Source organism: Sminthopsis crassicaudata, chromosome 3, assembly GCF_048593235.1.
Source record: "Sminthopsis crassicaudata isolate SCR6 chromosome 3, ASM4859323v1, whole genome shotgun sequence".
Lineage (NCBI taxonomy): Eukaryota > Metazoa > Chordata > Mammalia > Dasyuromorphia > Dasyuridae > Sminthopsis > Sminthopsis crassicaudata.
Genome location: NC_133619.1, coordinates 424,432,802 through 424,455,193, shown reverse-complemented (window position 1 = coordinate 424,455,193; position 22,392 = coordinate 424,432,802). Strand labels below are relative to the sequence as shown.

The following is a 22,392-nucleotide window of genomic DNA, read 5'->3' as shown; positions in this document are numbered from 1 at the left end:
AAGCATACATGGATTTAATTTGAAGAATATCATTTCCCCTCCACATTGAGTTTATTTAAATTATCCACTGCATCATTTACTATACAAGTTTCTGAATCACTAAGTTTTTTATGAGAATTATTAACTTTTTACCCACTGTTTGCTACTTTTAGGGATAGATTAATACTATATTTATTTGTTTTTATTATAAAATTCGGAGTTATAGGTTTTTCTTTCATGTTATAGCATCATAAATATTTTTCCACTCCATGCATGTATGTGTTTATATATATATATATATATATATATGTATGTATATATATATGCAAACATATATGGACAGAATGAATAAAAAGTTTCATATCTATGAATGTAGTATGCATCCATAGGTGTTTATACATAGGTGTATATTTGCATACACACATGCATGCATGTGCATATGTGCATATGTATTTATATATATATATGTATATGTATATATATATTTATATTTATATGTAGTATATAACACATATTTTTGTTATATCTGCTAAATATATTGTGTCTATATGTATATATACATATTTTTAAAAAGCAGGCATTATAGTTATATATCAATATAATTGTGATTCTTGTTGGATTTTTAAATATATTTAGAATGCTATTACCTGAAAGAAAAACAAGTGTGGTTCATAATGCCACACATATTGTATGAACATAAAAATAAATCAGATATAGATTATTCCTTGGAAATAAAAAGCAATAGGGATGTAGTTAATAAATCTCTATTAAAAGGACCCATGAAGCCATATTGTAAATGATATGGAAAAATGGGCATCTAAGAAAACCTACTAAGTCTTCTATAGGATTTCATTTCATATTTATTTTCAAATATTTTACTTTATTTAAAAGCAGTTTTATTCTTTTATAAGAAATAGGTTGAATGCAAATACTCAGTGTATATTTCTCCTAATATTAAAATAGCATATTTCTAAGAGTTTTACAGTCTATAATTTTCATTTTTTCTTGTTCAATTGAAATGTTAAGGCAGTAGAATTATTTAAAGAAAATATTATTGAAAGGAAATGATTTAATTTTTAATATGCCTACTAAGATCAATAAAACATGGAAAATAGAAAGTTGACCTTTTAAGCTATGCCAAAAAAGCTAATGTACAAATACATATATGTATATAAAAGAATACAGGTATCATTGGAGTTATTGTTTTGGGGAATAATATTTCTAATCTTTTCCCTTAAAGAAATATTTTGGAATTCAATAGAATTTATTCAACTGAAAATTTTCACCAAAAAATGCACGTCACTATTGAATTTATGTGAAAATAAATGAAAAGGACATTAAAGTTCATTATGACCCTCAAATATAAGCGTTTTTCCCCCAGGATAATACTTTGTATTCCTTCATTCTCAAGGGTTACTAGTGAAATAGTTCACATAATGAATATTTGTTTAATTTTTTTGTATAGATCTAACAATCTATATGCACCACTATAATAATTTCAGAGAAATAGAAGCAGTAGTCATATGATTCATTGTATGGTATTATTTTTGTTCAAATATTTTAAAAGCTGAGACATTTTAATCTGTTGGATGCATATTTTATATTTTCCTGTATTTAAAATTTTTCTTCATGTCTTTGTAAACAGCATCCTGTGCAGAATAAATTATTGTATTGAAGACCTATTTAAATTACATAATTCACAATTTTTCCTGATAATTAATTCATTACAAATCCTAGAAACTGCTTATTAAAAAGATATTGTCTTTGAGTATTTACCAGGAAAAAACTCTACATCATAAACCTTTACTCAAGTATGTGATTGACTCTTCTTTGGTAGCATCTAACCTTATTGTATTTCTCATTTAGGATGTAGATAACTAATCACCTACTTTTTATTGCCTACCATAATATTTTAATATATTTTTATTTATTTCATTAAATATTCCCCAATTGCATTATTATTTTTTAAAATTTTGTGCTATAATTTCCCCATCTGTCTTCTATCTCTCTACTCTTCCTTGAGAAGACAAGCAATTTTATAACTGTTATATGTGAAGTGATATTATTAAGAAATTTTATATATATATATATATATATTATGAAAATATTATTCATATTTCAAGAGAAAAAAAGTAAAATGTATGCTTCAATCTGTATTCAGAATTCATCCCTTCCCTCTCTAAAGGTAGACATTATTTTTTTATCATGGTCCTTTGATATTGTCTTGGATCATTTTTTTGGTCAGAATAAATAAGTCTTTCATGGTTTATTATCTTTACAACATTGTTACTGTGTAAAATTTCCACCAGGTTTTATTTACTTCATTTTTCATGAGTTCATATAAGTATCTTCAGGTTATCATTCACAGAATATTTCTAAGGGCCTTAAAAACAAAAAACAAAATAAATTTTCATGAATTATTTCACCAATATAATAGTTTACTTCTGAATTAAATAATGTGTCCATGTATTCAAAATATCATTTTTAGTAATTTTATTTCTTAGGAAAACTCCCATTTTATTTGCATCTGTTGCCACATGACTGAAAGGATGACATTTGAAAGAACTAATCTTTTTTTCTTTTCAATAGTATTTCATTTTTTTCCAACTATATGTAAAGATAATTTTCAACATTCATTTTTATAAGATTTTGAATTCCAATATTTTTCCTCCTCTCTTCCTTAACTTACCCTACTCTCAGACAGTAAACAATCTGATATGAATTATACATTTAAACATATTTCCATATTTGTACATTGTGAAAGAAAAATCAGACTAGCATGGAAAAAAGAATAAAAAAAACAAATTAATAATTAAAAGAGGTGAAATACAGTGCTTTGATGTGCATTCAGTCTTCATAATTCTCTCTTGATGTGGGTGGCATTTTACATCCCAAATCTATTGGAATTGTCTAGAATCACTTCACTGAATGACCTAATCTTCAAAAAGACACTTCATTATGTTATTTATAAATTTTGGAATAAATAATTACATACATAATCTCTCTCTCTCTCTCTCTCTCTCTTTTTCTCTTTCTCTCTCTGTCACACACACACACATACACACACACACACACACACACACACACACACACACACTGCACAATGTATAGAAGTTCAGTCTTGAACTTGAAATAAGAAAAGCCTAGCTTCAAGTCCTGATTCTAACATATACTGGTTGTATAACTATGGATAAGTTATTTAGTCTCTCTATACTGAAGAAATAATCTAAGAATTATAGACAAAATAATTTCATTAGTGTAAGAATGTTTACCAAAATATTCTCTAAATGTGATAAAATCACAGATCAGGACTAAAACAAAAAAGAAATTATGTAGTGCTTTATGATTTACAAATCATTTTGTATACATAATCAGAAAGGCATGATGAATGTAAAGTTCTCAAAACAACTACAGTTCTGTTCTTGCTTCAGATATTTACTAGCCATATAATACTGAAAAAATCACTTAACTTTTTTTTTTTTTTTGGTCTCTTGTCATTTATAATGACTCATGGGATTTAATTACTATTAGTCCTCTTCCACTTCTTGAATTTGACCTCATTAAGAGCATTTAGTAGGATAGAATAAAATTGAACACATTAAACACAATAAATAATACCTATTTTAATGAAATTCAATAGAAAAATGCATAGTTCCACTTAAGAGTCTCTTTCCAAAAAAATAACTCATGAGCTAACAAAGCAGTTTGAATTTGTTCATGTAATAAAATTCTGTAGTTGATTGTCACAGCCTCAAGGTGCCAGAGAGGTAACAGTCCTCTAATCACTCTAGTAAACTCAGAGCATAGTTTTGTCAATGATTGAAACCTTCAAATATGAGACTGATAACATTGCTTATCTCACATTCACTAAATGATTCCTATCAAAGTTTTTAATAAATGAGATGTAATCTTCTTCATCCACCTTAGGTTAGAAATATATCTATAAGCTTGAAAGTCTTTGTTTAAAATCACATTACACTTGATTTTGAATGCATGATAAAATTGATAAAGTAGTTCCATCCTCACAATAATGGCAGCATGAGCTAAGAAAGTTTGATTTTACCAAAGAATTTTCAAAAATATATTGAATTTTTTTGCACAGGAATTTAGAAAGGATTTCAAGGTAATCTAACCCAAAAGAACAGGAATAATTCATCCCCTTGATAAGATTCTTTTTTCAAAGTCAAACTCTATCAGATATGAATGATCTGCCTACTTCAGTGTTAGGGACTTTTATAGATATGCCTATTAAAGTATCATAAGCACTTTTAAAATATACTCACTATCTCAAAGCTTGCTACAGGCCAAAATCTTTTTAAATAATAAAAAGTGACCATTGACTGGCAGAAGGAAGTAGTAGAAATAATAGGAATCATATATTTTGGCTGGATAGAAGCTTAGGGATCATCATGTCCAAACTCTTTATTTTGCAGATGTGAAATCTGTAGCACAAAGAAGTCAAATTATTTGCCCAGGATCATATAATAAGTAAATCTAAGGCAGAATTTGTTCCTGGAAAAATTAAGTCACATTTCCTTTTTCCCATAGCATAGTTTCTTTTTTTTACCATTAGTAATTTATTTTAGGAACTGTTTCTTGTGCTAATTTCCAAGTTATTACCATATTAATTCTTTCAGGTAATTGGAAGCAGCTTCTAATAAATTATATTTACAAACTTTCATTCCCATCAAAACTGAAATTGCAGTTTCCTTACATTAAAGTTCTTCTCTTTAGAGAATCCTTTTTTACTTCCAGATAATTGAAATGTAGGGCCATTTAGAAATTTATATACCCTTCTGTTAGCAGTGTATCAAGTACAGAGTTCAAGTACATTAGAGTTCAAGAAGCAAAATAAATCATAGGAAGTATATCCTGCTATTGTTGCAAATAAATAGACGTTAATTTTATTAAACTTTTTTAATTTTCAAAACATATGCATAGATCATTTTTCAACATTAATCCTTGCAAAATCTTGTGTTCCAATTTCCCCCCTTCACTCCAACCTATCTCCTACATGGTAAGTAGTCCAATATATGTTAAACATGGTAAAATATGTATTAAATCCAACACATGCATGTATATTTATACAATTATCTTGATTCACAAGAAAAATCAGATTTAAAAAGAAAAAATAAGAAAGAAAATAAAATGCAAGCAAACAACAACAAAAAGAGTGAAAATGCTACATTGAGAGCCATACTCAGTTCCCATAGTCCTCTCTTTGGGTATAAATAGATGACTCTCTTTATCATTGGATCATTGGAAGTGGTCTAGATCATCTCATTGTTGAAAAGAGCCATAGTCATCAGAACTGATCATGAAATAGGGCATTGAATTTCTTATGATGGAAGCTATGGGTGCATCAAGGACTTTTTATTAGAAAAAAGGCGAATTCATATAACATGGTACCTACAGAGCTAGACTTGAAAAAGGAGAAACTGTTTTATAAAACAAAAATTGTAAAATCTATGTGAATTGGGACTTGTTACTTTACATTATTTTGCTCTCAGCAAGACAGTTTCATTTTGCATCAGGTAAATCAAAACTAGGAAATTCATAAACTCAAAAATAGGGAAACTATAAATTGTGGAATACATCTATTAAATTTTTATTCTACAAACTTGCAATTTAAAAAGTTTTAATCTTAGTAATGTGCTTCAAAAATTCAACGACAACATATAAAGTATATTCTATGTACAATGCATTATGTATGCCACTGGAAATATGAAAGTAAATAGTGTCAAAGCACTTGCCCTCAAAATTTATACAATTAGGAGGAGAGAAGTCACGTATTATATAAATATGATTCAAGTTCCAACATAAAACAAAATCTAAGCAAAGTGTAAGCTCTGCAAGGACCAGAACTATTTTTATCTCTGCATATTATTTGTCAGGCATATGGATAGAAGGATTAGCTGATGTTAGGAAGCTGAGTTTAAGTTTGATCTCAGATATCTTACTAGCTGTAGATACTTGAGTGCCTCTATGTGCCTCAATTTCCTCAACTGAAAAAAATGAGGGTAATAACAACACCTCTCTTCTAGGCTCCTTGTGAGTATCAAATGAGATAATTTTATAAACCATTTAACCTGATGCTTGGTATAAAAGGAAGAGTTATATAAGTGCAACCCATCATTATCTAGCACAGTGATATGTACATAATAAGCATACAGCTATTGGTTGAATTGAGGAGATAAATTGGTCCCAATAGAAACTGACACAATGGTTGTTATCCTTCATTCTAAAAGAGAATCAAAATGACGTCTCTGTTAGTGTCAAGTTATATTGTATCTATGGTTAATCAAACCAATATAAGCTTAGAATGCTCTGCTAAAGATCAGACACAAATAGTCCCCATGAAAATTTTCTAACTTTGTACATTTCACATTTCTTCTGAGCTAATTCAATTCTGCTTTACTCATAGAGCACAGCAACTTTTTTAATGAAAGCATGCCATGTTGGGTGGTTTAGTGCCGGTGTCTCCCATGTGATACAATCAGTTCAAAAAATTTTAAGAAAGACTTTCAGAGTATCATTGTATCACTTTTTCTGACCACCTTGCAAATACTGGCTCTGTGTGAGTTCTCCATAAAATATTCTTTTTGGCAAGAATACATTTGACATTGAATAATGTGGCCAGCCCAACAAATTGGTTCTCTCTCCAGTAGAGTTGGAGTGCTTGATAGTTTAGTTTGAGAAAAGGTATCTTATCTTGCCAGATGATCTTCAGAATCTTCCTAAGATGATTCAAATGGAAGCAATTCAGTTTCCCGACATGGTGCTGTTATATTTTGCAGGTTTCACAGGCATACAGCAATGAGGTTAGCACAATGGCTCTATAGACCTTCAGTTTGCCAGTTCTCCTCTCCCACACTTTTCTTTGGAGCCTTCCAAACATTAAGCTAGCTCTGGCAATGCATGTACCAATCTCATTATCAATGAGGACATCTCTGGGAAACATACTATCAAAGTAGGTGAACTTATCCCCAGCATTCAAAACTTCATTATTTACTGAAAATGATGGTTCCACATATGGACAGCATGGTACTGACTGATGGAATACCTGTGTTTTCTTGGTGCTTCATCTCTCCACTTTTCGACTGTACTTTACATTTGATGGAATTGAATGCTATTTTCTTATAAATGGATGCTCTATCCTGCTGCTAGATCCCATGGAGTTCTCATTATTCATTTAGCAGCTTATAAATTTCTCTATCATTTCCATCAAACTAGTTTTGATGTTTGCAAGACTCCTTGGTTGCCCTCAATGTGATTTAGCCCATCTGCCAAAAACAGTTTACAGGGATGTGAGTGCTGTACATGCTATAGTTTTTCTGAGTGGAAATAAGATTTAGGTGGATCAGTCACATACCAAAAGTGGAAAGCAGCCTTGTAAAGAGCTCAGCAGTCCTCATCTCAGAAGACCTAATCTACTCTGATCACACCCTATATCTCAACATGTAAAAATATGATCACGTCTAATATGATTCCCAGCTAATTGTACTTGAGACTTTGAGGAATTTCTCCTTGAGTGAGACTTAAAATTGACTATAAATTAAGTAGAGTTACTTCACTCATGATGGGAAACTTCTATTCTATGATTTATATTCTCTTATGTATACTTCTCTAATATCTGTTTTTCTTTGAACTTGAACAAAAGGATTTGTTTTGCTTAAAAAGGCTTAAAACATTATAAATAGATCTTAAAGAGTTGTGTTTTATTGATGCTTTTAATTTTTACCTTAGAGTCATTTCCAAATATTGGTAATCAACCACCTTTCAGCAATCAAACCCTTCCTATACCAAAGAGTTCTTATGTGTTATGAGGTAGGACCAAATAGATTACATTTGGAAATGTATTATATAAGTCCTACTGATTCTGTGGTGTATAGACATCTCATAGCCAAATAATTTTTTTTCAGATGGAGATTGCTCTTATTTTTACAAATTTGACTCATTTATCTACATGTTTAAGAATCAAGACCTTTATCAGAGAAATTGTTTTAATTGTTTTCACAGTTTCTATTGCTAACTATATCACCATCTCATTGCCATATATTCTCTTTCTCCCTTTTCATATTGCTTCTGACTCCACTCTTCCCCAATTTACCTTTTATTCTATCACTATCTGCCCCCTTATTTCCTGCCACTTCTACTTTTCCTAAAGGGTAAGAGAGATTTCTATACCCAATTAAATGTAGAGGTTATTCCCTCTTTAAGACAATTCTGATAAGAGTAAGGTCCACTCACTCTAAATTACTTCTCCTTTCCTGTTAAGGACCATGCCTGAGTGAAGAGGTAGGTCAATTCTCAGAGAACCTCCAGAGCTGTGGATTGTGACACTTGAGGGAGTTGTGAGGGAGCCTTTGCTGATGCAAATATTCCTTGTGGATTGGGAGATAAATTGGAGGCAAGAGAGAAGAGGAGAGAGATCAGACAACACAACATCCTCTCAGTAGGGAATTCAGAGAACAGCAACTGCTTCTCAGTCTACTCATACCATCATCAAACTCTCATATGAAGAGATACATAATTCTGAGTTAGACCACCAGCGGTCACTGGCAGGTGGCTTGGATATCACAACACTTTCCTTCAACTGTAAAAACATTTTCTTGCCTCTTTTCATGACAGATATTCTGCCATCTTGATCAATTTCTTTAGTTAGCAATTATTAAGTAAATTTAGCAATGTGTATTTAGTAAGGTAGTATTGTATAACAATTTACATATATTACCAACTCCTCACCAAATGTCTGTGACATTATTTTCCTCAAGTACCTATTTCCTACAGACAAAAATGGGACCAAGATTAGAGAATATGAATGTCAAAGGGGATACTCACAGACCCTGGATGCTAAAAATACTTTCTCCTGTATGTAGAGTACTTGTAAAGTTTGCCATAGTGCAGTTTCATTATATGCTTCTTGTAGAGCTGTGAGTCCAAAATATGCATGAGTTTCATTACTATAAACATTTATTCAGAAATGCTCTTTAAATACCCTTTGGAAAAATAGAAACTACATTGTTTTCTTAGGTGTATAATACCAAGATGCTGATAGAAAAATGAGGCAGTTTAATATCCTTTGGGTCCTTTCCTGGAAAAACAATTTTTGACCAAAACTGAGACCACTACTCCTAGGCACCAGGAGATCCCTCCTCATTAGAATGCTGATAAGACACTTTGCAATTTCCATTAAAATACCTTTCTCTCATCAACTTGCTTTATGTGTCTATGTGTGACTATTTATTTAGACCATTTATGTAAGTATTGCAAAATTCCAAAGACTAAGCAATAGATGTCATTTCTGTCTTCCTTTCAGTTTACCAGTGACTTTCTTTTTTAAATTTTATTATAGCTTTTTTATTTAGAAAACATATGCATGGGTAATTTTTCAAAATGGACTCTTGCAAAACCTTCTGCTCCAAATTTTTCCCTCCTTTTCCCCATCCGCTCCCCTAGATGGCAGGTAGACCAATAGATATTAAATATGTTTAAATATATGTTAAATCCAATATATGTATACATATTTATACAGTTATCTTGCTGAACAAGCAAAATCAGGTCTAGAAAGAAAACAACCTGAGAAGGAAAACAAAAAAATGCAAGCAAACAGTAACAGAAAGAATAAAAATGCTATGTTGTGGTCCATACTCAATTCTCATAGTTCTCTCTCTGGGTGTAGATGGCTCTCATTATTGAACAATTGGAACTGGTTTCAATCATCTCATTGTTGAAGAGAGTCACATCAATCAGAATTGATCATTGTATAGTCTTGTAGTTACTGGCTATAATGATCTCTTGGTTTTGCTCATTTCACTTAAAATCAATCCATGTAAGTCTCTCTAGGCCTCTCTGAAATCATCCTGTTGGTCATTTCTTACGGAAAAATAATATTCCAAAACATTCATATACCGTAATTTATTCAACTATTATCCAATTGATGGGCATCCATTAAGTTTCCAGTTTCTGGTGACCACAAACATTTTTGCAAATGTGGGTCCCTTTCCCTCCTTTAAGATCTTTTTGGGATATAAGCCCAGTAACACTGCTGGACTAAAGGGTATGCACAGTTTGATAATTTTTTGAGCATAGTTCCAAATTGCTCTCCAGAATGGTTGCATCAATTCACAGTTCCACCAACAATGTGTCAGTGTTCCAGTTTTCCCACATCCCCTCCAACATTGGTCATTATCTTTTCTTGTTATCTTAGCCAATCTGAGAGGCATATAGTGATATCTCAGAGTTGTCTTAATTTGCATTTCTCTGATCAATAGTGATTTGGAGCACCTTTTCATGTAAGTAGAAACAGTTTAATTCTTCATCTGAAAATTGTCTATTCATATATTTGACCATTTATCAATTGGAGAATGGCTTGATTTCTTATAAATTAGAATCAATTCTCTATATATTTTGGAAATGAGGCTTTAATCAGAACCTTTGAATGTAAAAATGTTTTACCAGTTTATTTCTTCTCTTCTAATCTTGTCTACATTAGTTTTGTTTATATAAAAGCTGTTTGACTTAGCATAATCAAAATTATCTATTCTGTGATCAATAAAGATCTCTACTTCTGTGGTCACAAATTCCTTCCTCCTCCACATGTCTGAGAGGTAAACTGTCCTATGTTCTTTTAATTTATTTAAAATATCATTCTTTACATCTAGATCATGAACTTTGACCTTATCTTGGTATACCGTGTTAGTGTGGATTTCTAGTTTCTAGTTTCTCGTTTCTGCCATACTAGCTTCTAATTTTTCCAGCATTTTTTGTCTAATAGTGAATTCTTATCCCCAAAGCTAAGGTCTTTGAGTTTGTCAAACACTAGGTTTCTATAACACTATTTTGTTCTGTGAACCTCACTTATTCCACTAATCAACTAATCTATTTTTAGTCAGTACTAAATAGTTTTGATGACTGCTGCTTTATAATACAGTTTTAGATCTACACCTTCATTTGATTTGTTTTTTTCATTAGTTCCCTTGAAATTCCTGACCTTTTCCAGATGATTTTTTTTGTTATTTTTTCTAGGTCAGTAAAATAGTTTCTTGGAAGTCTGTTTGTTATAGCACTAAATAAATAGATTAGTTTAGAAATTCTGTCATTTTTATTATATTCCCTCAACCTATCCAAGAGCACTTGATATTATTCTAATTGTTTAGTTCTAATTTATTTGTGTGGAAAGTGTTTTGCAGCTTTGCTTATATAGTTTGTGCTGGCAGAAAGATTATACTATTGATACTATTGAAAATATTTTATACTATTGAGTTAGTTTAAATGGAACTTATCTTTGTATCTCTTGTGGCTGGACATAGTAATATATAAAATGATGGTGATTTATGTGGATTCATTTTATATCCTGCAACTTTGCTAAAGTTGTGGGTTATTTGTAATAGTTTTTTAGTCGATTCTCTAGAGTTCTTTAAGTATACCATCATATCATCTGCAAAGAATGATAATTTGGTTTCCTCATTACCTACTCTAATTCCTTTAATCTCTTTTTCTTCTCATTGCCAAATCTAGCTTTGTATTTTGAAAGTTATTTTTTTCTTTATACATCATATCATTGTATATTATTCTCATTTTTCAGCAAACTATGAAACAGCCTTATATAGTGGAAACAGCTCTGTACTTAAAAAGAAAAGATTGAAATTTGAATGTAGGATTGACCAATAATAGTACCACAAGTTATGTTACCTTTCTGGTGCCAATTTCATTGTAAAATTAAGATTAAATGTTCTATTAGGTTTTCTTCTGACAATACATATCATAACACCAAGTCTTCCTGACATAAAAGTTCATTCTCTATTCACTATGCCATTCTGCCTCTACCAATACCTAAAATAAGTTTGTAACATCAATTTCCTAATGGGGAAACCAATTATCCAATTATTAATCCAAAACATTTCCTGTATTTTGTTTTATTTTCTTTTTTTTTTCTTTTTCTTTTTTTTTGAAGAGAAACAAGTTGGGAATATATATTTAAAGTTATAAATTTATAGATGGTAAATGAAACTAGAATAGCATAACACACATAATTTCTGCATTAATTCTCTCAATTACCACTTATATTAAAAGATAGAATGCTCAGAAAGAGGCTTGTGCATTACTTTAAGATTTTATACTTGGTTTTAAAGGACTGAAGAGTTGTTTTCCTAATGCTATATAATTCAAGCCCCCACTGTTATGATTTATTCAGCTTTAGTTTTTTTGAAAGAAATATGAACAGTGAAAAGAAATATAAGATTAGTAAATTAAGAACAGCTGGCACTAAAAATAAAACAAAACAAAACAAAACAAAACTCCAACCCTTAAGAACTAGGACGCACTCCCATGTAGAAAATAGAATAGACTGGGCTTAACTTTAGAAAACAGTGATGACAAAGCAGTAAAAATACTTCAAAATCCTTTCATTAGAGACCTCAAGATAGTTCTCTTTTTTGTTATATAATTTTGCATTCTTTATATTCTTATATTCTTTGTAGATCATTTAATCTTTCTTTGGCTCCTCTTTCATGCAGTGTTTTTTAAATATTTATGTCTTGTTTTAGTGGATTGCTCATTTCAAAAATAATATGAACATTAGTGAAGAATGTAGATGGTAGTGATTGAATGAGATAAGTATCTGAGAGTAGTGAGAGTATTGAGTGCACCTATGTAAACACAGCAACACTGGTTCAGCCAATGAAATATAAGAATAGGCCATTAAACATGAAGAAGTTTTGCTGAAGAACATATTTTATTTGATAGACAACCTAATACTGAGAGTAGTATAAAGGCTAATATAAAAATTAGAGTCACATACTTCTTGTTGTAGGGCCTGTGGACCCAGAATTAATTCACAAAGTATACAATTTAAGAGCCAAGGATAAAGTCAGCTACTACATTATCATTTAGAGAATTTTACTTGGATGGGAGAAGATGAACTTAGTAGTAAAAAAAGTATGAAGTCTTAGAGAGTTGAATATCGTTTAAACACCATGTGGAAATAGACATTTGAGATAGATTCCTATGTCTGTCACCAAGAGCACTAACTCTACTACTTTGGCAAATCAATTCTTTCTGCTTCAGGTTTTTTTTTTTTTAATTTGTAAAATGTAGGAATTGTATTTTTTTCTAATTTTGTATCATATATCTATGCAGTGTATATAATTTATTTTTGTTATGTTGTCTTTCTTCAGAAGGAATTTCCTTCTGCTTTAATTTCACAACTAATTTTATTTTTATTTCCTAATCTAATAATTACCTCTAAAAGTATTATAGCAGATATAAGAGAAATATCTATATTTATTATTTAGTAATTAATTATGACTCTCATTGGACATCTCAGACCTTTGATTTATATTTAAATGAAAGCATACAATTATTCTAGAATTTAATCCAAATGGCTTAATATATTTTATAAAAATAAAATTCTGTGAAAAAGTCACATAACATTTTACTTCTTATTGTAGTTATCTCTCTTCCTCTCAAAACCATTCTTGTAGACTTGGAGTTAATCCAAAAACAAATCTCTTCTCCATTCTACTATCAAATATCTCCAATATTAAGGCGCAGTAGGTGTGAACAACAAAGGTTTAAAACTTTGATATTCTTGTCAGAGAAATGAGTTAAACAAGAATATAGTCTATGTAGTTATCTTAATTGAGGGATTGAAAACTGATGTAGTAGAATACATCTATGTGGAAATACAAGGAATAAAAATATGCCAGGGGAAAAATATAATTCACAATACAAATTGCCCAGATTTGCTTCTAAATTTCACTTTTAAAAATCCTAATATTCCCCCTTTCTCAGTCTGTAGAGATTTTTCCAAGACCATGGGCACAAGACAACAAAATTAATATCCACAAAAGTGAATAATGCAATGACTTGTCTTTTGTTTACTCAAAGACAATCAAATATTGTTGGCGCCTTACTCAAAACCCTGAAATACTATTGAATTTAATTGAATTCAATATGTGTAAATATCAATCTAACTATCATATATTGAATGTCTCTATGATAATAAGATTCAGCAATTAATTATTATGATTTTTGTTCTCTCCTCCATAAATTGTTGTTTGTTTTCTTTTGAGCTACTATAATGATATACAGGTATAGAATATTTCTGCCAGGGAGAAACAGACTCTATTTATTTTGAGCAAGATCCAGTCTTACCAAACAAAAATAAATGTGATAGGGGGCAGAGCCAAGATGGCAGAGAAGATACATGCGAATTTCTAAGCTCCTTTCTTCCCTCATTATCAATTAGTTAAATCAGCCTCAAAAATAATGCTGGACTGATAAAAACTGCAAGAATTAGCAGCATGACTTACCAGCTGAAGAGAATCTGGAATATCAAAAGAAAATGTGGGTTCCATGGGGAGGAAGAAAAAAGAGTCCAGCACAGACAGGGTTGGACTGGGTGTTAGCACACTGTGCCGATTGGGCTGGGGAGAACTCTGGGATCCGAGAAGCCCCTGAGATAGAAGAATCTGGCACAGGCTGTTAGCTCTTCTCTGCTTATAAAACAGCAGTTCAGAAGAGAAATCAAGGCACTTTAAAATATAAAGCCAGATCTTAAATCCACCCCAATCCAGACCTAATAGATCTCCTCATGGCTGTAGAGACTATGCAGAAGACTTCTGCTGCCTGGGGCTACTCCTTGGGGTAGTTGAGAGCCTGATCAGTGGGAACACAGCCCTAGGCAGCCTCTAATCCACATAGTGCAGGGCTCAGCCTGACTCAGTGGAATTCTAGCAGCAGAGGAATTCCCAGAGAAGCGGAACTCCCAGAGAAGTGCAACCTTTTAAGTAGGGACCGTGGTTTCAAGGCAGTATTTTCCGGTTTGAGCGAAGGGACTTTTCACATCAGCGGCTGACATTCATGGCCCAGAGAGGCATTGGCTGGGGTTTGTGACTTCACTTTTCAGCCTTAAACCTCAGGGCAGTCACTAGGCCACACAGCGGGGTCCTTCACTGTGCACTCCTCACAGTGCAGCCATGCTAAACACCTCTGAGGCATTTCCAGGGAGGGTGAAGGGAAACTCTCTCCCAGAGCTCTCTCTTACCTCAGGCACAGGGTTGTTGCATTCTACCCCCACCCCCAGTCTGGGAAGAAGCTGGTAAATAAATAAATAAACATCTTACCCCAAGGGCAGACCCCAACAAATTTTTAACAATGAGTAAGAAGCTGAAGAGATGCTTGACACTTTCTATACAGAGAAAGAACAGGTATCCAACCCCAAAGAAGCTAACAGCAGAGAGGTTGCAGATAACAACTAAAAGGGGAATGATACCTGCCTCCAATTACATAACTCTCTCCTAGAAGAGACTATTAAAAAGTTAAGAGAGTTTGAAGAAAAATGAGAAAAGGAAAGAGAAGCTATGACAGAGAATAACAATGTCCTGAAATTTGAGTTGGAAAAAATAAAGAATTCACAGGAGATGCAGGGAAACAAAATTTGTGAATTAGAAAAGGTTAAAAAATCACAGGAGTGTAGGATTTCTGAATTGGAAAAAAAAACTCACTAAAAAAATTAGTGAAATGGAAAAAAATTCAACAGAGCAAAATAATTCATTTAAAAACTCAATTGGGCATATACAAAAAGAACTAAAAAATGTGAATGAAGAAAATAACTCATTAAAAATCAGGACTGAACAAAGAGAAATGAATGATTGAGAAACCAAGAATCAGTCAAACAAAACAAAACAAAACAAAAAAAAAAAAATGAAAAGCTGGAGAATAACGTCAAATACTTACTGGAAAATAGATCCTAGGAGAGATAACCTGGGGATTATTGGACTTCCCAAAAACTATGATCAAAAAAAGAGCCTAGATTCTATTTTACAGGAAATCATCAAAGAGAATTGTCCAGAGATAATAGAAACAGAAAGGAAAATAGGCATTGAAAGAATTCATCGAACACCTTCTGAAAAAGACCCTAAAAAAAGAACTTAACGGAACATTGTGGCTAAGCTGCAGAACTACCAAACTAAGGAAAAATATTGCAAGCAGCGAGGAAAAAAACAATTCAAATATCAAGGGGTCACAATAAGAGTCACGCAAAATCTGGCTGCCTGCACATTAAAGGATCGAAGGACCTGGAACCTGATATTCCAAAAGGCAAAAGAACAAGGATTGCAACCAAGAATAAACTACCCAGCTAAGTTTAACATTTTCTTCCATGGAAGAATTTGGACATTTAATGAAACAGAGGAAGTCCATTTGTTTCTATGAAAAAAAACAGACGTAAACAAAAAAATTTGATCTATATCCACAAGACTGAAGAGAAGCAGAAAAAAAGGTAAAAACAACTCTTGAGAACTGTATCTCTGTTGTGGATATACAGAAAGTCCACATGGATAATTTGATTTTACTGATATAATATTAAAAAAAAGGGAAGTAGTAAAGGGAAGGGAATAGTATCAGAAAAAGGGGAAGGTGTGATAAAAAGAGGGAAACTACATCCCAGGAAGAGGCAATTTAGAGAGGGGGAGAAACATTGTGTGAATCTTACTCTCATCAGAGTAGGCTCAAAGAGTAAATAATTGACATATTTGTTTTTCAGAGAATCCTCTCTCACCTCATTAAAAGGGGGAAGAGGAAAATGAAAAGAGGAATAAGGAAATGGTACAAGAAAGGGGAAGGGACTTAAAAGAAGAGGAGAAGGATACTAAAAAGGGAGCGTTGTGCATCACAATTGGGGTCTATAAATTAGATATTGGGGAACACATTCAGGGGGTTCAAGGGGGAAAAAAGCATAATCTGGGGATAATATGATGGCAGGAAATACAGAATTAGTAATTTTAACTGTAAATGTGAATGGGATGAACTCTCCCATCAAATGGAGGTGGATAGCAGACAGGATCAAAAATCAGAACCCTAAAATATGTTATTTACAGGAAACACACTTAAAGCAGGGAGATACATATAGAGTAAAGGTAAAAGGTTGGAGCAGAATCTATTATGCTTCAGTTAAAGCCAAAATAGCAGGGGTTGTCATCCTTATCTCAGATCAAGCAAAAGCAGAAATTGATCTAATTAAAAGAGATAAAGAAGGAAATTATATCCTGCTAAAAGGTAGCATAGACAATGAAGCCATATCAATACTAAACATATATGCACCAAGTGGTATAGCATCTAACTTCCTAAAGGAAAAGTTAAGAGGGTTGCAAGAAGAAATAGACAGCAAAATATAATAGTGGGAGATCTCAACCTTGCACCCTCAGAATTAGACAAATCAAACCATAAAACAAATAACAAAGAAATTAAAAATGTAAATAGAAGATTAGAAAAACTAGGTATGATAGACTTTTGGAGAAAACTGAATGGTGATAGAAAGGAGTATACTTTCTTCTCAGCAGTTCATGGAACCTATATGAAAATTGACCATATATTAGGACATAAAGAGCTCAAAATTAAATGCAGGAAGGCAGAAATAGTAAATGCCTTATTCTCAGATCACAATGCAATAAAAACTATATTCAATAAGAAGTTAGGGGTAAATAGACCAAAAAATAATTGGAAACTGAATAATATCACCTTTAAAGAATGACTGGGTGAAACAACAAATTATAGAAACAATTAATAATTTCACCCAAGATAGTGACAACGATGAGACATCATATGGAAATTTGTGGGATGCAGCTAAAGAGGCAATAAGGGTAAATTTTATATCTTTAGAAGCTTATTTGAACAAAATAGAGAAAGAGAAGATTAATGGATTGAGCCTGCAACTTAAAAAGCTAGAAAAAGACCAAATTAAAACCCCCCAAGCAAAAACTAAACTTGAAATACTAAATTTAAAGGCAGAAATCCATAATATTGAAAGTTTAAAAAAAATAAAAAAAACAAAAAACAAACAAACAAACAACAACAAAAACTATTGAATTAATAAATAAAACCAAGAGTTGGTTTTATGAAAAAGCCAATAAAATAGATAAACCTTTGGTAAATCAGGTCAGAAAAAAGGAAAGAGGAAAATCAAATTGTTAGTCATACAAATGAAAAGGGGGATCTTTCTACCAATGGAGAGGAAAATAGAGAAATAATGAGTTACTTTGCCCAACTCTATGCCAATAAATTTGATAACTTAAGTGAAATGGATGACTACCTCCAAAGATATAGGCTTCTTAGATTAACAGAGGAGGAGACAAATTGCTTAAATAGTCCAATTCAGAAAAAGAAATAGAACAAGCTATTAATCAACTTCCCAGGAAAAAATCCCCAGGACCAGATGGATTTACATGTGAATTCTACCAAACATTTAAAGAACAACTAGCCCCAATATTGAAAAAATAGGGGATGAAGGAGTCCTGCCAAACTCCTTTTATGACACAGACATGGTACTGATACCTAAAGCAGGTAGAGTGAAAACTGAGAAAGAAAATTATAGACCAATTTCCTTAATGAATATTGATGCTAAAATCTTAAATAAGATATTAGCAAAAAGACTTGAGAAAATCATCCCCAGGATAATACACTATGATCAAGTAGGATTCATACCAGGAATGCAGGGCTGGTTTAATATTAGGAAAACTATTAGTATAATTGACCATATTAATAATCAAATTAATAAAAACCATATGATCATCTCAATAGATGCCGAAAAAGCATTTGACAAAATCCAACATCCATTCCTACTAAAAACGCTTGAGAGTATAGGAATAAATGGACTATTCCTTAGAATAATCAGGAGCATATATTTACAATTGTCAGTAAGCATAATATGCAATAGAAATAAACTGCAACCTTTCCCAGTAAGATCAGGAGTGAAACCAGGTTGTCCATTACTATTCAATTTTGTATTGTAAATGCTAGTTCCGGCAATAAGAGTCGAGAAAGAGATTTAAGGAATTAGAGTAGGTAATGAGGAAATCAAACTGTCACTCTTTGCAGATAATATGATGGTATACTTAGAAAACTCCAGAGATTCTAATAAAAAGTTATTGCAAATAATTCACAACTTTAGCAAAGTTGCTGGGTACAAAATAAATCCACATAAATCCTCAGCATTGTTATATATCACCAACAAATTGCAATAGCAAGAGATACAAAGAGAAATTCCATTCCAAACAAATGTCGAGAGCATAAAATATTTGGGAATCCATCTACCAAAGAAAAGTCAGGAATTATATGAGAAAAATTACAAGGCACTTGCCATAAGAATAAAGTCAGATTTAAATAATTGGGAAGACATCCAGTGCTTGTGCATAGGCCGAGCGAATATAATAAAGATGACAATACTCCCCAAACTAATCTATTTATTTAGTGCTATACCAATCAGACTCCCAAGAAACTATTTTAGTGACCTAGAAAAAATAACACTAAAGTAAATATGGAAGAATAAAAGGTCGAGAATTGCAAGGGAACTAATGGAAAAAAAGTCAGATGAAGGTGGTCTAAGTGTACCTGATCTGAAGCTATATTATATAGCAGCAGTCATCAAAACCGTTTGTTATTGGCTAAGAAATACACTGGTCGATCAGTGGAATAGATTAGATACAAAGGACAAAAAAGGGTACATTTATAGCAATCTAGTATTTGACAAACCCAAAGATACCAACATTAGGGATAAAAATTCATTATTTGAAAAAAAACTGTTGGGAAAACTGGAAATTAGTATGGCAGAAATTAGATATGGATCCACACTTAACACCATATACCAAGATAAGACCAAAATGGGTCCATGATTTAGGCATAAAGAATGAGATCATAAATAGATTAGAGGAACAGAGGATAGTCTACCTCTCAGACCTGTGGAGGACGAAGGAATTTATGACTAGAGGAGAACTAGAGATCATTATTGATCACAAAATAGAAGATTTTGATTACATCAAACTAAAAAGTTTCTGTACAAACAATACTAATGCAAACAAGATTAGAAGGGAAGTAACAAATTGGGAAAATATTTTTTACAATTAAAGGTTCTGATAAATGTCTCATTTCCAAAATTATAGAGAATTGATCCTTATTTATAAGAAATCAAGCCATTCTCCAATTGATAAATGGTCAAAGGATATGAACAGATAATTTTCATATGATGAAATTAAAACTATTTCCACTCATCTGAAAGAGTGTTCCAAATCACTACTGATCAGAGAAATGCAAATTAAGACAACTCTGAGATATCACTACATACCTGTCAGATTGGCTAAGATGACAGGACCAAATAATGATGAATGTTGGAGGGGATGTGGGAAAACTGGGACACTGATACATTGTTGGTGGAGTTGTGAAGGAATCTGAAGAGAAATTTGGAACTATGCCCAAAAAGTTATCAAACTGTGCATACCCTTTGACCCAGCAGTACTACTACTGGGCTTATATCCCAAAGAAATACTAAAGAGCGGAAAAAGACCTATATGTGCCAAAATGTTTGTGGCAGCTCTTTTTGTTGTAGCTAGAAACTGGAAGATGAATGGATGTTCATCAGTTGGAGAATGGTTGGGTAAATTATGGTATACGAAGGTTATGGAATATTATTGCTCTGTAAGAAATGACCAGCAGCATGAATTCAGAAAGGTTTGGAGAGACTTGCATGAACTGATGGTGATTGAAATGAGCAGAACCAGAAGATCACTAATACACTTCAACAACAATACTGTATGAGGACATATTCTGATGGAAGTGGATATCTTCAACATAAAGAAGATCCAACTCACTTCCAGCTAATCAGTGATGGACAGAAACAACTACACCCAGAGAAGGAACACTGGGAATTGAATGTAAAATATTAGCACTACTGTCTATCTACCCAGGTTACTTATACCTTCGGAATCTAATACTTAATGTGCAACAAGAAAATTGGATTTACACACATATATTGTATCTAGGTTATACTGTAACACATGTAAAATGTATGGGATTGCCTGTCATCTAGGGAAGGGAGTAGAGGGAGGGAGGGGAACATTTGGAAAAATGAATACAAGGGATAATGTTATAAAAAAATTACTCATCCATATATACTGTCAAAAATTTTATAATTATAAAATAAATAAAAAAGAAAGGTAAAAAATGTGATAAACATAAGGAGATATAGATAGATACACACAAGTATATATATATATATATATATATATATATATATATATATATATATATATATATATATATATATATATTTATATGGGGAGAGGAGTTGGAGTCAAGTATTGGAGAAAACAAAATGGATTGGTGAGAAGGGAATATTATTGGCAGAGAATCAGATGAACAGATTTATCCTCTATGCATTCTAAACTGAATATAGTGTTATCACTACTACACACATGAAATAATGGCACTGAATTTTCCACACCAAAACTGTCTTTTTCCATGATATAGTCATTCAAAGCAATTTTTGTAATTATTGAAAATGACATTATATATTTGAGTAATTTTTGACTTTTAACAAATTATTAAACATTTTAAAAGATGGAGGAATGATAAGGAAGTGAATATTAATTTGATTAGGTATATTGATTTAAAGAATAATAATTTTTTGTGGATTTTTATGTGTTGTTATTTAATACTTACTGCAAAATAATTTGTAAAAGCAGTAGAAAGATATCTATAGAAATCATAGATACAAAGAGAAGAAAATCATAATGAATAACATCTCCATAGATTAAGTAACAGCTAGAGAACCCAATTAGCATAGACTTAATTGCATTTTGAATAAGTGTGAATAATTAATAAGTTCATTGAAGCTGGGTAAAAATCTCAGTCACTCATTACGTGAAGTGCCAACCAATAATATTCTAATTTTTTAAAAATTATTGCACCTTTCAGAATATCACCTCTCATCAGTGACTATGTATTTAGATGTGGGGGATAGGTGGAAATTGAGAGGAAGAGCATTAAAATGTGGTCTTGAAAGAAGATGCAAAATATAAATAAAGGGAAAACATTAAGCAGGAGAAATTATGTTTTTGAGAAGTAGGTAGAACTACACCATTGCTATAGAAGATAAAGTAGAAGACATTTAATGAACAAGAATATCTTAGTAAAATGATATTTTCTTCCTGGATGAGTTTATATAGGTATACTTAGAATTTACTCTAAAGTGAAGAAATTGTTCTAATTATTTTTCAACATATATGGTTTCCTTATGGTTTTCTTAAATGTTTTCTTTATTTCAAACTATCTTTTCACAAAGTCAAAATATCATCAGCTATTTTTTTCCTTCATAAGCAAAAATAATGTGTTATTAACCATTGAGCATCAAGTAAAACAAAACTATACGTGAGCAAATAGATTTTTCATTATTTCAATAGTTGGTATGGCCTTAGTCATCTCTCATTTTGGGGGTTATTGTTTTTGTTTTTTACTGTTTTAATTTAGAGATGTGGCAAAATATATTCCCCTTTTCCAGGAAAGTATAGAACAATTCTTTTTTTTTTTAATAGCATAATGAAGAGATTTGAAATCTAAATGAATAATTAATTATGCATG

At 31.8% G+C, this 22,392-nt stretch overlaps 1 protein-coding gene across 2 annotated transcripts in view; it reads left to right on the top strand.

Moving 5' to 3' along the window:
• The window catches only part of ZNF804A (zinc finger protein 804A), a 427,656-nt gene that overhangs the window by 318,304 nt on the left and 86,960 nt on the right, over nt 1–22,392 (top strand). The window lies entirely within an intron of this gene.